The sequence below is a fragment of the Mustela lutreola genome, chromosome 6, assembly GCF_030435805.1.
Source record: "Mustela lutreola isolate mMusLut2 chromosome 6, mMusLut2.pri, whole genome shotgun sequence".
NCBI classification, from domain to species: Eukaryota; Metazoa; Chordata; class Mammalia; order Carnivora; family Mustelidae; genus Mustela; species Mustela lutreola.
The window spans coordinates 149168368-149186253 of record NC_081295.1 but is presented as its reverse complement, the minus strand read 5'-3'; the positions used below and the strand labels follow the sequence as shown (position 1 = coordinate 149186253).

General features: G+C 44.4%; 1 protein-coding gene across 1 annotated transcript in view; it reads right to left on the bottom strand.

Annotated features, from left to right (window-relative positions):
- RNF144B (ring finger protein 144B) overlaps nt 1-17539 on the bottom strand; it is a 170630-nt gene extending 153091 nt beyond the window's left edge. The window contains exon 1 of the mRNA XM_059179433.1: nt 17418-17539. The gene's annotated coding sequence lies outside the window, so the exon portion shown is untranslated. The remainder of the gene's footprint in view (nt 1-17417) is intronic.
- Between the last annotated feature and the right edge of the window lie 347 nt (nt 17540-17886).

Sequence of the window (17886 nt, the reverse complement as noted above, 5' to 3'; positions counted from 1 at the left end):
TAAACTGTATATGCTGGCAATCACACTTTGGAGATGAATGTAAAATAAACTTAGTGGATTTAAAGAAATTACTTTCCTGCCTGAAGCCACATTTTGGTCTCACAGGCACTGTGCACACCTCCTTGTGGACCTTCCAGCTCGGTGTCGCCCCCTGCCGCAGCTGTTTGCAACTAACTTGAATTATCATTAAAGAGCTTCTCACGGATTTCTGAACCCAAAGCCCAGGGCACTGCATTGTTCATTCATCTACATCACAGAAAAGCAGGGGTTTGTTTTGAAAATAAAAGTCTACCTAAAGCCCCAACTCATTAAATCAGAAACTAAATTGCAAGTTGGTGGTGATGAAAGAGGACAAACAGAAAGAACTCAAACAGAATCACCGAGGCTTAAGTTGTCTAATTGCCTACGTGAACCAAGACAATCTTTTTTGTTTTTTAGAAAGATTTTAATTATTAATTTGACAGACAGAGATCACAAGTAGGCAGGGGGGGGGGAGCAGGTTCCCCGCTGAGCAGAGAGCCCGATGCGGGGCTCGATCCCAGGACCCTGAGATCATGACCCAAGCCAAAGGCAGAGGCGTAACCCACTGAGCCACCCAGGCACCCCCCACAGAAGGATTCTGATAGATGCTGTTAGTCTGCAAATTCTAATTTCCCAAGGCCCTTCTAGCTCTAAACTCTACATTAATAAGCGGATCCAATGAGAAAGGGTTCTCCAGAGTCGAATCAATAAGGCTCTGCCAGCAATCATGATTTATTGATTACTGGTGGCGTCGCCATGAGAGAGAACCCACACCTGGGCTCCGTCTTGGGGAGCAGTTGTCGCAAAGGCCATCATACTGGATCTGCATCTCCCTGAGAGCCTGCATAGACGAGGGGAGTTCGGTTTGGCCCAAGTTCAGATTCTTGCTTTTTCATGAGTAGCTGCGTAACTAAACCTGCGCTGATTACTAAGCTTCAACCTTGGGACAAATGGCTGGCTCAGTCGGAGGAGCATACAATTCTTGATCTCGGGTCATGAGTTCAAGGCCCACATCGTGTGCACCGATTACTTAAATAAATAAATCTTTAAAAAGAATAATAAAAGGTGGGGCACCTGGGTGGTTCAGTTGTTTAAGCGTCTGCTTTAGACTCAGGTCACAATCTTGGGGTCCTGGGATGGAGCCCCGAGTCAGGCTTCCTGCTCAGTGGGGAGTCTGCTTCTCCCTCTCCCTCTGCCCCTCTCCCCACTCATTCTCTCTCTATCAAATAAACAAAATCTTAAAAATAATAATAAAGATTTTTAAATAAGCTTAAATCATTTTGAGCCTCAGTTTTGTGGTCTGTCAAATGGGTGCGAGAATCCCTCTCACCTGCACACAGTGCCTCACAGAGCCAGACACACAACAGGTGTGAGCTACACATAACTTCCAAGCATAACCTACCTCCTTCTACTTCTGTCTCATTTCTCTAAATATAAGCCTTTCCTATGTCTTCAAAGCCTTTCCTCCATTATAAAGCTAATAAAATATTTTGACTTAAAGAGAAAAAAACTATAAAGTCTTAATTATCCCCACCAAAGGATGGAAAGGTGTATTACAGAGAGATGAACTACTACACCCAAAAACCCACACGCGTCGGCTTATTTATTACTTTTTCCCAAACCCCACACCTCACCTCGACCATCTTTTCTAGGTCAAACCCTTCAGGTTTCTAATTGGAAGGCCTTGGGCAAGTCTACTTCATCTTAGGGATTTCCGTTGGGTCAAATAGAAAGGTTAATATTGTCAATATCTGCTTCCGGGGGTTGCTGTAAGGCCCCAGTGAGATCATGTGTATCGAAGTGATTCAACGTACATTCAACATTACGTACATATAAAGGGGGCAAGACACAGCAGCTCCTAACAGCTTTTGTCCAGGCTCTCAGATTTGACAAATGTGACTTGCTTTCCCTCATCTTCTCCATCCATCCTCATATTAGGAGGGAGATGGTAAAAACAATACCAACCAACATAAAGACAGTCTATTTATCCAATGAATAAGTTAATTTGTGACCTGAATGGCCTATACAAGTCCCAACTTCAAGAACAGATATCCTGTTGGGTTTTTATCCGGTGTGTGTTTCATTTTAGGAAATCGTGTACTGGGGCTTTTTTTATTTCCCACAGCTCCCTGAGGCTGCTCTCAGAAGTTTTGTGGCATCACAACTAAATATGCATATTTTAAGACTTTATATTTTCAATGTTGTCCAGCAATTTTAAAACAATAATAAACATAAATAGCAAAGGTACGATTTTCTAAAGGTGCAATTTTCTAAAATGAGCAAATTTTAGCACAGGGGGCTAACTAAGCATACCAGAATAGCTAGAAATAAGGTAGAGAATATTGCAGCCCAGAAATCCCTAATCAGTTTTAAGATTTGCCCATTTAGTCTTGGTTGATTGGGGGGACCCTCCTTAGATTACATCCCTTTTTTAATTAAAAGAAGTAATATGGGTTGTTTTTTTTTTTTAAAGATTTTATTTATTTGACAGACAGAGATCACAAGTAGGCAGAGAGGCAGGCAGAGAGAAGAAGGGAAGCAGGCTCCCGAATGAGCAGAGAACCTGATGCAGGGCTCGATCCCAGGACCCTGGGATCATGACCTGAGCCGAAGGCAGAGGCCCTAACTCGCTGAGCCACCCAGGCGCCCCAAAAAAAGTAATATGTTTTTACAACAATTTTGCAAAATCGTTTAAAACTGAGGGTCATTGAAACCCGGGTAGACAGTTACCCTGTCATTCACAGGGGTGCCGTCCCCAGCTTGTACTAAGGGCTCTAGGAGGCCTTTTCAGGAAGGTAACATTTCTGTTGTGTCCAAGCTGCCTTTTACCACACCCTAGCAATACAGATACCCTCCCACCCCCCATCCCCCGTCCCCTGCTCACTTAACTGTCTGTTGCCCAAAGCCAAGCTCTCCAGTCTAGCAACAGACCTAGGCCCCACAACTTCCTTCTTTCTGCCAGTGGTTTTACACATCCCAATCCTGGCATGTACCAAGTAACAAAGCCATACATATTAATTCAGTTGACTGCTAGTAGTTTTTATTTTTACTTGCATTTCAGAAAGTTTTGCTTATACGTATTTTTTTTTAAAGATTTTATTTATTTATTTATTTGACACACAGAGAGAGAAATCACAAGTATGCAGAGAGGGGGAAGCAGGCTCCCCGCTGAGTAGAGAGCCCGATGCGGGGCTTGATCCCAGGACCCTGAGATCATGACCTGAGCTGAAGGCAGAGGCTTAACCCACTGAGCCACCCAGGCGCCCCGTGCTTATACATATTTTGAGGAATTTTGATAAATGCATATTTGCAATCTCTGGCCTCTACTATATTAAGACCAAACTCAAAAATGAAAATGTTCGGGGTGCCTGGGTGGCTCAGTGGGTTAAAGCCTCTGCCTTCGGCTCAGGTCATGATCCCAGGGTCCTGGGATCGAGCCCCGCATCGGGCTCTCTGCTCAGCAGGGAGCCTGCTTCCTCCTCTCTCTCTGCCTGCCTCTCTGCCTACTTGTGATCTCTGTCTGTTAAGTAAATAAGTAAAATCTTTAAAAAAAAAAAAATGAAAATGTTCAACTGAATTATTTCATAGGTTTTTTTTTTTACTTTATATTCACTAAGTCATTGAGTTAAATCATAGCAATTAAACAGTTCAAACCTAATTAAAACTACAATTAGATAATTTGCTTGTGGTTATTCAATCAGCCAGGAATAATACCTAGGAATAAAGCATAAAATCTGGAACTAAATTTAACAATACGTATACAATACCTATTTCTTATTTGCACAATCTCAGTAGGACATTTGAGAGAAGGCTCAGGTGAATGGTGAGATGTAAGCCAAATTCGTACATGAAAGGACTCAACATTGTAAATACGTAAATTCTCTCCAAGTTAATCTACAGATCAATGTAATTCCAATGAAAAGTAAAATGGAATTTGGGGGAGGGGAAATCACAAAATGAGTGTAAGGACCCGTCAATAAGGCACGTCAATAAGGCACGACTTGGAACATCTACTCCATCCGCACCTTGGCCACACCATCCCACAGCCTTCTCTGCTCTCCCATATAAGCTTTCGATAAAATAAAACAAATGATTTTTAAATGCATAGCTGGGCAAAAAAGCCAGACAGGGAAATGTCCCAGAAACGAACAAGAAACTCAAACCCCACAAGGGTGATTAAGAATTGAAGATGAAGGAGGAATACGAGAACAGATACTCATCTCGGAGCTTCGAGCTTATCCACCGCATGGAACTGGAATGGAGACCCTCGCATAAAGTCAGGAGGGTGGAAGACTAGAAAAAAAAAAAAAAAAACAACCCTATCCTCTCGGGAGAAAAGCATTGCAAAAGCAGACCACTGGCCCCCGGATATAAATGGGAAAAGGGTCAGCAGCGAGAAATAGGGGACTTGAGCCTGCTCAAGGCACAGGAAGTTCAAACGAACTCTAAGGACACAGGACTGGAAACCAGATCCCAAACTGAGCGAGCATGCGGACCTCAACAGAAGAAATGAACCAGGCACAGGCAACTCATGAAGATGATAAGGCACGGGGCAACCCAGCAAACTGTCACGAGAGAGGAAAATCAGCAGATGAATCAAAAAGGCGACTTTACTCCACCAAAGGTACAGGGTAGAGCGCACTCTAAGAACTGCAATGTTTTTTGGTTTTTTTTTTTGTTTGTTTTTTTAAAGATTTTAAAGAGATCACAAGTAGGCAGAGAGGCAGGCAGAGAGAGAGGAGGAAGCAGGCTCCCCGCTGAGCAGAGAGCCCGATGCGGGACTCGATTCCAGGACCCTGAGATCATGACCTGAGCCGAAGGCAGTGGCTTAACCCACTGAGCCACCCAGGCGCGAGAACTGTAATGTTTTTAAAATGTTGGACAAGATAATGGCTGGTAAGTCAAGAACAAGGTATCAGGAGGTAAAAGAACAAGACTGAGAAAGAACCATGTCGAGATCTAGAATTTAAAATGTGGTTAATGGAAAAACAAAAGGAGGCCGTTTTTATAGGTTGTGTTTAAAAATTTTCTTCTCGTCCTCCATTGTGGAAGGGTCTGGTTCTCCATCTGTCATGGGCTTGGCCACTGACTTGATTTGGTCAATGGCGTGAAGGGACTCCACACCAGCTGTGAGCAGAAGCTTTTGGAAACAGGGCAAGCCCACCGGCCCTCCTGCACGCCACCGGAACCTCACACCTGCGGCGGGGCTGCTCCCCTGCTCCAGCCTGGGTCTCACGGAACTTGACCCACGGCCTGGAGCAAAGACAGTGCACCTGAACCAGCAGCCCCTCATGTGCAGGTTAAGCAAGAAAGAAATACCTGTTGCAAGCCGCTGAGGTTTGCAGGTTGTTGGTTCCACTGTATTATTAAAGCAAAAGCCCATCAGTGCAGCCGGCTGAAGAGAGAATCCGAGAAATTCAAGATAATGCTGAAGAAAGCCCAGGACACAGAGAAATTTAGTGCACAGTATAGAAGCTGAGAGACACGAGGCTAGCAGAATACCCAGCATATGCTTGTAATCACGCCAAGAGTACAGACTCGAGAAAATGGGGGGATAGATTAGTTTTCCCCAGCCATAAAACACCCAACTCAGCGCCTGCTTCAGAGTCTTAGTCACTTGGCCCGTCACAGCGTGGCAATGTGCTCCTCAAAGCCAACAGGCAACTCTCTCTCTAGTCTTTTCTTTTTTGTTCCAGTATCATTGACCATATTATTAGCATTGAGGATACAATGTAGCGATTCAGCCCTCCAGTCTCTCTCCAGTCTTGATAATGAGGGTAATGGAACAACATCAGGGGAGTAACATTTTATCCTCATGCTCAAGGGGACCAAGGTGGCATCGCCCTTGGGATCCTAAAAGCACAGCTGCATTCCCTCTAGACCCACAGAATGACTCATATCCTTGTGCCAAGTCACCACTTTCTTCCATCTATTTGGGTCAATCTGATATCCTACTTCTGGATCCCAAATTCCACTTCTATGGAATAAACTGCGCTTGTCCTCGGTCAGTGTAAATACTTTATGGGTGAATCATACGTATTTTTCAAGTTGTCTTTTCCACTTTTAGGAATACATTAATAGAAACATTATTTAGATCGTTCCCTCCTCACTCCTTTACCATTAAAGACTTTCATTGACTAACTTGGCAAATTCTGGGAATATGGAAGCTAATAGTTTAAAGCCCTTTTAAAATTCCCAAAAGCTGGGGCGCCTGGGTGGCTCAGTGGGTAAAGCCGCTGCCTTCGGCTCAGGTCATGATCTCAGGGTCCTGGGATCGAGTCCCGCATCGGGCTCTCTGCTCAGCAGGGAGCCTGCTTCCTTCTCTCTCTCTCTGCCTGCCTCTCAGTGTACTTGTGATTTCTCTCTGTCAAATAAATAAATAAAATCTTTAAAAAAAAAAAAAAAAAAAAAAAATTCCCAAAAGCTGAAAAGAGAAATCCATTAGCATTTTTGTTTATTCTAGAATGTATTGGCTTATGGGCATTATCTTTATTGTTTTACAGGAACACATGTTTTCTCTTCTTCTTTTTTTTTTTTTTAAATTGATCAATGGCAGAATACGGCAAACAATTAATCTTAGCCATTTATGGCTTCTGTGATTCTTTGGAAACAGAAGGGAGAAAATGTCTTTTGGGCTTATTTCACAAAGGCCGTATCTCAGATCATTTCCCCAGCTGTGAAACAGACTGCAAACCTTATTCTTAAATTACCTGATGTATATTTTAATTGCCTGATTAAAATTCTCCTAGCATCCTTTTCAGAAATGAAAATAGTTATCGTGACATTTCTGTTTAATTCCTGGAAGAACCCACATTCCTCTTCCATCCTCTTGTCAATTATGGACCATTGAAAAGCCCCAGATGGTTTCTGTGCGCAGTGAACAAGCAGGACTCGTGGGATAGCATCAGAAAATGACTTTATCTGTTTTCTCCATGGCCTCTTTTAGGATGTGAGGTTTGTTCTTCCCTAGTCCTCGGGTGAAATCCGGGACAATTGTCATGACGTTTTCAGCTCCTCTTAAATAATGAGGACACTCGAGTCACTCTAAATCCCCAAAATTGATCGTCATTCTGTAATTAACGTGTCCCATCATAAAAAGCACTCAGACTTCCAGCTCACCTAAAGTTAAGCATCTCCCTACAGCTGTGATCTACCGAACATCTATCTTTACGGAACACTTTGGGAAAGGTGGACAAGGAAAGAGTCCTCTCTCTTTGGCTAACAGAGGTTTATGCCACTTCCTGATACCAAAGTGGGGATGACTTGGGGGAGGCCCACAGGGAAGAGACAGCAGGAAAATTCTCCCTTGATTAATAATCTAACGCTGGTCATCCGTGAGCTTGGTAGGTTTTCAAAGGTTACTTTTTCCTCTTGAGCAAGGGTTGGGGATGGTGGTGAGGGGAATGGGGGTTGAGAGGTAGAGAACCTCAGCTCTACCCCCCATCGCCTACAGATCTCTTGGCGCACATGCTAACTGATGGCTCTTTCCTCAGTTTACCCTGCTGGGGTCCAGGTGGCCCTCTTGCACATGACCTGAGATGACCTCAGCTTCAGTGTCGGGTACCTTTGGTCCTTGGAGAACAATCCTGAAGTCTGTGCTCTCTTGAATTATGGCACAATGCACCAGCACCTCTGTTGATCTACAAGGAGAGGAGCTGGCCGGTCTCTTGTCCGTTAGATTTCTCAGGCACCAATCTCTCATCCACGACACCTCCCAATCATAGACACTCTAAATGGTCTGTGGAAAACCCTTTACTCTAGACTTGAGTTGAAGAGGCACGACCTCATAACCCTCTATCGAGGTGGCCGGGCGCGGGGACTCAAACCCACTCCCAACTCTCTAAAAATGATCTTCTAATCATTATTTTCTTAGCCTCTCTGGCCTGTTTTATCAGCTGGAAGTGGCCAATGAGCTAATCACAACCAGTGTGAAGCTGATTTTCCTGTTCTCCATCTTCCAACTCTGCGCTGTGGTCTTACATCTGACTTCGGAATATGGCCTCTACCGTCTTGAGTCACAGCTAAAACCGAAGACTCAAAAGGATCCATCTAGACACCCCGTGACATGGGGACTCCTATTTCTATCGTTTGATTCATTTTTACTTTTTTCCAGTAGAAAATACACGTAGTCTGTTAGCTTACCAACTCCTGCATGCAGGGCTTGAACTCCTCAGAGGCAAATAATTGCAGAAAGCAAGGTGTAGACTCCAACACACGAAGCAAGAGAAGACAAAGGCTGCTGTGGGGTGGGGGCAGAGTTCCCAACTCGTCCGGCTCCCTGCACGCTGGGCTGAGTCCATGGGTTTTGTCCTCCCAGCCCCAATCCTCCTGTATGACAGCGCCACGTAGCATTATCACCCTGGAAGTCACCCTAGGTTCCTCCCTCCCGCCCACCTGCCACCTCCAATCAGTCACCAAGTCCTATGAATGCTATTTATAAGTGCTCCCTCCCTATCTGGCCACTCTCTGCATCCTCTTGCCACTGATTTCATGCAGGTCCTCATCACTTCTTACCTATATTTGTTTGAAGATGGAGTGGGGCATAGTTCTATAATCGTGGGAGAGACTCAACAGAGAAGAGACAGAAAACAGTTGAGAGAGAAGACCATGGGCGAAGCCAGATCTCGACAGGAGAAGAGAGGTGGAACCTTGAACCCAGGGTGGGAAAAGTAAATCTTGGATGGAAAAAGAAAACACTTTACCGAGAGACTGACCTTCTCATAAAGCTAAATGTATTCCATTTTTTCATGTCAATATTTTCTTTCTTTCCAGAAATAAGTTGGTATCAGATGGTCATATTTTTAATGTCCTTCCTTGAAAAAAAAAATTTTTACTTGGCAAACTTTCATACCTTTTTTCTACTGAAATTTTGCTATTTCTTGAAATCGCAATCTGCAGTCTGGAGTATCCATCTAGCTACTGACCTCTCTCTCTCTCCTTTCCTGTCTTATCCCTTTCCCTTAAGGGAGAAACAGGTTTTCACTGGCTGTTTACACTTCCTATCTTCCTCCCCACACATGCTAATCAACCCACTGGTGTCCTCCTCCTACTGCCTCTCTGCACTCCAAGGGTCTGTGTCTGAGGTCAGTCTATCAGTCTAACCAACTGCCAAACCCAACGCGCATGACACTAACGGGAGTTCTATGCATCTGAAATATCTAAATTCCCTTTGATTCTCTGATTCCACTCTCTTCTGATCTTTGTCCTTCACTCTGACCACTCCTACTCATCCCTCTCTCTTTTTTTTTTTTAAGATTTCATTTATTTATTTTAGAGAGAGAGAGAGCAAGCATGAGCAGAAGGAGAGAGAGAGAGAATCTCAAGCAGACTCCAGATTGAGTGCAAAGCCCGAGATGGGGCCCGATCCCAGGACAGTGAGATCATGACCTGAGCCAAAACCAAAAGTCGTTCGCTTAACCCGCTGTGGAGAGCCATCCAGCAGATGCAAGGAGTCACGTAGACGGGAGTGCCTGAAGATTGAGGAACTGAGAATGATTAGTCTAGGAGGATGCGCTCGTGGCTGACGCACACAGCTCCAGGAGCCAAGAGATAAACGCATGATCACCGCTAGAGAACAATAGAGTCCTGTATGGTTACATAAGGGTCCACAAGGACACTGCGTGCACGGCGTTATGATTGGCCAAATAGGGGGGCGTACGCGCGTGCATATATACTGCTGTAAGTGCTTGGTGCGGCGCGGCCGCCATTAGCATTAGTACATTAGCATTAGTAATAAAAGAAGCTTGCCACTCACCTCGTCTGCGGGTCGTTCTTGCGGGCCGAGAGCGACAACCCACTGTGCCACCCAGGTGCCACCTGCTCATCTCCTTTGTTGGCTTTTCCTCCTCAAGGCTTCACTGTTGAAGGTCCTTCCTGCTCCAGGCTCTCCTGGGGCCATCTCACCCATGCCTTCTACTACAAACTATGTTCTAACAATTCCTATGTAATTATCGCCTGTAACCTGTACCTTTCTATGTGGTAAACATTACTTCTTCCAGGTGAAGAAATGAGGTTAGGGACATTAAAGTAATTTGCAAAGCTTCCACAACTAGTGGTAAGGAATGTATTCAACCCACAATCTTCAGAACCCAAAGGCCATGGTCGTTGAACTCAAAAACAACTGTTTTAAGGATAACGCAAGGTAATGTATAAAAGTGGTTGAAAACATGGGGTGCTTGGGTGGCTCAGTGGGTTAAGCCTCTGACTTCGGCTCAGGTCATGATCTCAGGGTCCTGGGATCGAGCCCCGCATCAGGCTCTCTGCTTGGCAGGGAGCCTGCTTCCTCCTCTCCCTCTGCCTGCCTCTCTGCCTACTTGTGATCTCTGTCTGTGACAAATAAATAAATAAAATCTTTTAAAAAATAAAAAAAAAGTGGTTGAAAACAAAGTTTTTGTTGTTGCTGTTGTTGTTTTCTGACTAATCTCTACACCCAACATGAGGCTTGAACTCACAACCCTGAGATCAAGAGCCGCTGGTCTGCTGACTGACCCAGCCAGGTGTTCCCAAAAGTTTCTATATTAATGAAGTTCAAGTATTATATATTTAAAAAAAAATTTTGTGAAGACCCAAGGCTCTTTTCTTTAATACCATCAGTCTCTTGCTCCTGCCTTTCTCTCTGAGATAATAAAGTAAATCATAGCACATTTCAACCTCCTTGCTTCACCAACCGGGGAATCCAGCAGGGCTCCACATCACATGTGGAGCACTTCTTCAAGGCAGAACAAACAGACAGAAAATAGTAGGTATATGAAAAGACTGTATTTCAAAAGGAGACTCTTCTAAGGAGTTACCATAAACAAGATGTACATAAAGTTGCTGGACAGTCCAAACATGGATGGATCTACTATGCGGTAGACTCAGTAAGAAGGAAAAGGGAGTCATAGCTATGAAGCCAAGGTAGGTAACCACAAAGTAGGAAGGATCTGACATTAGGAAAGACAACCAAATATATCAATGCCGACTCCCAAGTTACAATGGGAGGAGTAACACATGGGAAATAACTGAAAATCTCAACAGAGTAGAAGATAGGCTTGGGAAACTCTGCCAATGTTCAGAGAAAAGGAAAAAAGATTACATTTATTAAATGAACAATGACATATGGGAAATGAATGCATAAATGTATGCATGTTTCCAAAAAGAAAGATATCAATAAAGAAATCATCACAAGAATTGAACACTGAGATGAAAAATAGATTTTAAGTCTTCAAATCAACACTACTCAAAGAGTACCAGGGAAAAAATAAAACAGACTATTATCATGATACAGTCTGGCCAAAAAAAAAATTATTATTATTATTTTTTTTTTAGTGTTAGGGAAATGAACACAATGCTTTAAGCATCCAGACAGAAAAACAGATTACCAAGGAACCTGGATGGCTCAGTGGGTTAAAGTCTCTGCCTTCAGCTCAGGTCATGATCCCAGGGTCCTGGGATTGAGCCCCACATCGGGTTCTCTGCTCAGCAGGGAGCCTGCTTCCCCCTCTCTCTCTGCCTGCCTCTCTGCCTACTTGTGATCTCTGTCTGTCACACAAATAAATAAAATCTTTAAAAAAAAGAAAAACAGATTACCTACAAAAGAATAGCAATCAGAAATACCCCAGACTTTTCTTCTGCAACCCTCATTGCTAGAATTCAGTCAAGCCCTATCTAGAGAGCCTTGAGATAAGGACTATGACCCAAGCATTTTATATAAAGCAAGAAAAACAGAAAGTAATCTCATCTGTTCAAGGCTTTCCGAAAGCAATTTCTTAAAAACATTCTCAGCTACATATGGCCTAAAAATTTTACTTGAATATATACTTGAATCTGTTATGGCATGAATTTAAGGCTGGAGGAATGGTAACATTATTAACCAGGTATAAGCAGTAGAATGCCTTAAACAGAGTTAAGACTAAATAAATTTGGTCAATATGGGTATAAACCTTAAAGAAAGTGTTAAAAAGTAATTCTTCTTAAAAAATAAATTATTTTGGGGCACCTGGGTGGCTCAGTGGGTTAAAGCCTCTGCCTTCAGCTCAGGTCATGGTCCCAGGGTCCTGGGATCGAGGCCCGCATCGGGCTCTCTGCTCAGCAGGGAGCCTGCTGCCTCCTCTCTCTCTGCCTGCCTCTCGCCTACTTGTGATCTCTTTCTCTGTCAAATAAATAAATAAAATCTTTTTTAAAAATTTTTTTATAAAAGATTATTTTGGCATTTATGAAACAATAATAAATTTGATTTTAATAACCCTACATTATATCACTAGATTTTTTTTCAACAATAAAACTAGGACATGGAGGGGACAGAGAAAGAGAAATAGTAAATGTGTCCAATTTCTTGCCTTACAGAAAGAAAGCTGCTAAATATCATTTTTTCCTGGCACTGTTTAGGGAAAACGAGCTCATAATTATTTAAAAAAAAAAAAAAAGCAAAAACCTTAAAGGCAGCAATAGTTGGAAATGTCAAGAATTTTTTTTAAGCTCTATACCTTTTAGCTATCTCAAAAGAAGGAGCAAAGAAAGTATAGTCCAGACAGCGAAAGAAAAAATGTTGAATAGCATGGTCAATTTTTGTATTGTTAATTTAAAAAAATAAATAAACTTAAAAAATAAAAAATTTAAAAAAATAAATAAATAAATAAATAAACAACGCATAGAAAAAAAAATCTTAATTCTGTAACAACATGCATATATGCATATATGTTCATATGCATAAAGGTTATGAACTTAGAAAAGTTATGCCAAAGTGTGAGATGTAGCTATGTCTGGGTAGTGGGATCAGAGGCGATTTTGACAGTCCTCTCCATACTCCTATTTTCCAAAGCCAAAATGTAAAGTCCATTGCCTGATATGGTCCTTGGCCTTTTTCATAAGCCTACTTGAAAACTTAAATATATTTATATACACATTTATATACAATATTCCAAACACTCTTACCTCTTTCTGCTCACATGGTTTCCCAGAAAATAGTGGTCAAGGACTAAAGTATGCTCATGGAGAGTAGGATTTCAAAAAGAAAGAGGAGTCTGCACTAATTAAGTATGTTGGGGAAGAAGCAGTAAGCTACAAGAACTTTTTTGAAAAGTGGGGAGGGGTGGGGAAGGTGGGCTTGGAATGGGAGGTAGGGCTGGCTTCCCCTGAGGCTTCAGCAGCAGCATCGGGACCATGGGGGCGGTGAGTCTGGCTGGGGCTGAGGCCAGGGAGCTCAAGGAGGTAAGGCCACGACAAGGAGCAGATCTCTGTCACCAAGCTGGGCCGCCTGGTCAAGGACATGAAGATCAAATCCCTGGAGGACATCTGTCTCTTCTCCCTGCCCATCAAAGAATGTGAGATCATTGACTTCTTCCTGGGAGCATCCCTCAAGGATGAGGTTTTGAAGACCATGCCTGTGCCAAAAGCAGACCCATGTAGCCCAGTGGACCAGGTTCAAGGCATTTGTTACCATCGGAGGTTACAGTGGACACCTATGTCTGGGGGTCAAGTGCTCCAAGGAGGTAGCCACTGCCATCCGTGGGGACATCACCCTGGCCAAGCTCTCCATCGTCCCACTGTGGCAAGGCTACTGGGGAAAAGATCAGCAAGTCCCACACTGTCCTAGGCAAAGTGACTGGCTGTTGTGGCTGTGCTGGTTCATCCCATCTCTACCCCCAGAGGCACTGGCATTTGTCTCAGCCCCGTGCCCAAGAAGCTACTGATGATGGCCAAAACTGATGACAGACACTTTGCCAAGGTTACGTTTGATGCCATCTCCAAGACCTAAAGCTATCTCACCCTGACCTCTGGAAGGGGACAGTGTTCACCAAGTCTCCCTATCAGAAATTCACTGACCATCTTGTAAAGACCCACACCAGAGTTCACACTTCTGGGTGCAGAGGACTCAGACTCCAGCTGTGACCCCCCACATAGTTTTATACAAGAAAAATAAAGTGAACTATAGCTTGAAGAAATAAATATAAATAAATGATTGGCAGTGAGACATACCATTGGCAAGAATACTACCCTGGAGTCTATATGGTTTTTTAAGATTGGTGCCTACCTATCAGGAAAATTCTTTTATAAGTGACAAAAGATAAAGGTCTCAATGCTAGGACCTTGGGGATGGTAGATCTTTAAGACTAAAGATCTTGAAAGACAAACACATCAAGAAATCGGACTTCCAAAATTCAAGCCTTAATTAAATAGGGTTTTGAAGGCTATAAACTCCAATGATTGCTTCCATTATTTCAGATTGTAATCGCTAGGGGGCGTTCTGAAGGCTAACCATTCCTGAACGATACAGGAATGGAGTCAGTCCCCATCCCTACTGCGTGGTCCCCCACACTACCCTTCTCTCTATATACTCGTCCTTCTCAGGGCACTCCTTTTCTTCCACAGTCAGCGGAAGCAGTCCCCAGCCACTAGGAACTAGCATAAAGTATGTCACCACCTTTGTCAAGGACCTGTGTTGCCTTTAAGGTGACACTCTGAGATTCACAGGAAAGCTAGCTGAGATTGGCAACTGACTTTGCTGCCTTTCCTACCTTATTGAACTCATGTATAAATTCATTTTGAATGAGCAAATTCCCCAGTACTACAAGAACTGGAAAGAATATAAAATGTAATGTCTACGTTCAAAGTTTGGATTATGGTTTGCGAGTGCTTCAATATTCAACTGTAGAAAGAAATTATTAGAATCTGGATGGCTTCTAAAGTGCCTTCTGATTTTAATACTCTATGATTCTATTATTTCTACAGAGCTGAATCAAGGGAAATTAATATAGCCTGATTTAAGTAAGGCAGTTTGTGATCGAGGCTGTACGGAGGCTACTCTCTCTGTGGCTCAAGGTACTTCGCAGAATGCTGGGCTAAAAATGTAACTGCATTCTGCAACCAATGCAAACATGTTCTAATTGATGGGGTGGGGAAAAAAAAAACTCAGAGTGCCAGCAATTCCTCTGTGAGCTGGCGTGGCAGGGAGAGTGTGGGGATCAGTGAAGCATCAAGTTACAGACCAAATTGAAGGTCTGAAAAACAAAAAAGAGTGGCAAGAGCTAACCATCCGCTGTCTGAGCTGCCAGACTTGGACCTACCACCCTTAGTCACAAAGGACTGCTCTGCGCATGCTAAGCACACAGCTAAGGGCTCCAAACATCTTTTATTAAAAAGGCCTTCAGTTCCAAATAGATCTTTATGGAATTATTTCCTTGAAGTTTTTAGTTCTGTCATATTAAAATTTCCATGAAAATGTAATCAAAACCTAATGCTTACAGCGTTCTGCCACAGAGAAAAATATTGTGGGGTTTTGTTCCTATTAAAAACATGTGTTACGTATATATACATAATTATGTAAGTCCCAGACCCAGTGCACACACATCTACACAAAAACCTTGGGAAAATAATGATAATCGTTTGACCTAAGCCAAGAATACTCATAACATAATATTGTACCCTGTCCATAACACCCCTCATTAAGCCAGTGCTTTGAAAAGGTCAGCAAGCAGTGAATACTTCTGCATATTTTGTGGCATAGGCTGCAAACACTAGATCTATAGGGATGAATTAAGGTCACTTTTAAAATTCAAACACAGTATTTTCTCGACTTGGTTGGCTGAATCGTGTGCATCTGCACTCTTTTTCCTAGGGGGAAGTTAATTTTAGAAAGGAGGAAAAGTTTGCCAGGAAAACAATCATATTGGCTCAATACCTAGACAGTGACTCTTTTCTTAAAAGTTCAAAATGCTTTACAGACAGTCTCCTACTTGTCCTTAATATCCTTGAAAGCAGGTACCAAATACCCATTCCTGTTTTATAATGAGCATTTCATTTCATAAAAAGGTGGTATGATTTAATAGGTATACCAAAGGAACAGTATTTTTTTTCAAGGAGTCCTTTACCTCAATTTTCCAAAGACAGATAAAATAAAAACATTTCTTTTCCCTGGTAGTTACTCTGAGAGTTCGGTAGGTACCTAGAACAGTTCAGATACAGATATATACAAAAAGCAGCAGAAATGTATGCATGACAAAGTGCAAAATGGAGAAACATTCAGAATCTGTATAAATTCAAACACAATATAACGTACAGACACTCTCAACCAACTCAGGGTAGAAGAGCTTGGTTCAAGTAATTAGGAATGTGAACAGAATCTAAATTAATTTATATGTCTATTCTTCCTTCTGTTTTCCCAGAGATATAGTGCATTTGGATCTTTGGCTTTAAAGTAACCAATATGTAAAGACAACAGTGGTCATTGACAGAAAGTCCATGCAAGCGCAGAAAAGGAAGATTTTCTGATTTCCATGGGAATAGGCCTCAGTCCTTTCTAATCGCCAGAGTACTTCTGAAGGAATTCTTACATTGAAAAAACCTGATGTTTAAAAGCTAGCTCTTTAACAAGGGCTCTTAGAAGTATGGTATTTCTCTCCACCCTCTGTCTGAGTTCCAAACCAACGTTAACCCTCCCTTCCCAAAACTGCCAACTCAGAACCAACCACCCCACCAAAGTCATCAGCAAGAAAGAAACCAGCTTTCGCTCTGTTTTTATTCTCCAGGTGATGCTTCCCGCTGGTTGGGTATCCCCTCTCCCACTTCTGCGGACCTTTAAGATACTTTGAAGAGATTGGGGGGGGGGGTGCACATCGCAATCCCCGGGCGTGCTTTTTAAATGCACAGAAGCCTGCGTGTGCACCTCCCCCCCCACCACCACCCCCTACTCCCCGCAACACTCACTCCTTCTGAATTGGTATCTGAGCGCTTGAGTAGGACCTACTGCTTTAGGCTGTGATAAAGTTCTAGTCACAGCGCAGTCCCCAGAAAACCTACAAAACTCATCACAGTATTTAATTTTCGGGGCGGGGGGGGGGGACCAAAACCAAAACCAAAACCAAACCAAAGAACCTCAACCTTTTGTTCGCTGCTGATAGGAAAGACCAGACGGCACACCTACTTTGAACCAAGGGTCATCATCGCCACCCCCACCCCAACACCCCCGGCAAAGTTAGGCTAGAAACAGGAGGTGGGGGGGGGGGTAATGTTTTGGAAGAAGAGCAGTTGCGATACTCCGACCTGGAAATTACTGCAGAGTCTAGGGGAGAACCGTGCGCGGGTGCTTGCGCCACACACCTGGAGAAGGGGCGAGACCGCCCGCCTGCCCTCCCACCCTCTCCCTACGAGCCCGGGAGGCGGGTTCTGGGGCCTGCCGTGGGGAGGGGGGGCACAAGAGAAGGGGTAAGGGGAGAGGAGACGGGGGTCCAGCGCAGCTGGCGGAGGGTCGGAGTCCCCGCTGCCCGCCCTTCCACCACCCCCACCACCCCCACCCCGGCCGGGCGCTCGCCCCGCGCGCAGGACGCCGGAGCGGGCGCGAGCCAGAGAGGCCGAACCGGCACCTGGTGCGCCTGGCCCGGCAGCCCTCGGGGGAGAGCGCACGCCGCGCCCCTGCTTACCTTGCGCGCGAGGTCCGAGTCCGGAGCGGGGACGCAGGGAGGGGCCGCTGTCAGCTCCTCCGGGCGGCGCTTCAGGTATCAGAGGCGCGCGGGTCTCCTAGCTCCCCGCCGCCCCGCGCGCCCCGGGCCCCCCTCCTCCCGCCCTCGCCCCCGGCGCCCGCCCGCTCATCCCCCTGCGGCCGCCCTCCGCCGCGCTCCCCTTCTCCCCCTGCTGTTTACTCCGGAGAGCGGTGGCCCCTCTCCCGAGCCTTCCCTCCCCCAGCGCGTGCACGCACACACCTCACCCAGAAACGCGCTCTCTTTCGGAACCCGCGGCGACGGTGGTCCTTGAAATCCTGGGGCTGGGCGATCTCAGAGGAACCCTTTTAAAATCTTGGATCTACCCAATGAGGTTCAAGGGAGGCACCACTTCCAATCGTCCCTGCCTCCATCCCCGCTGGCCTTTCCCACAACAGCACTGAACGCTTGA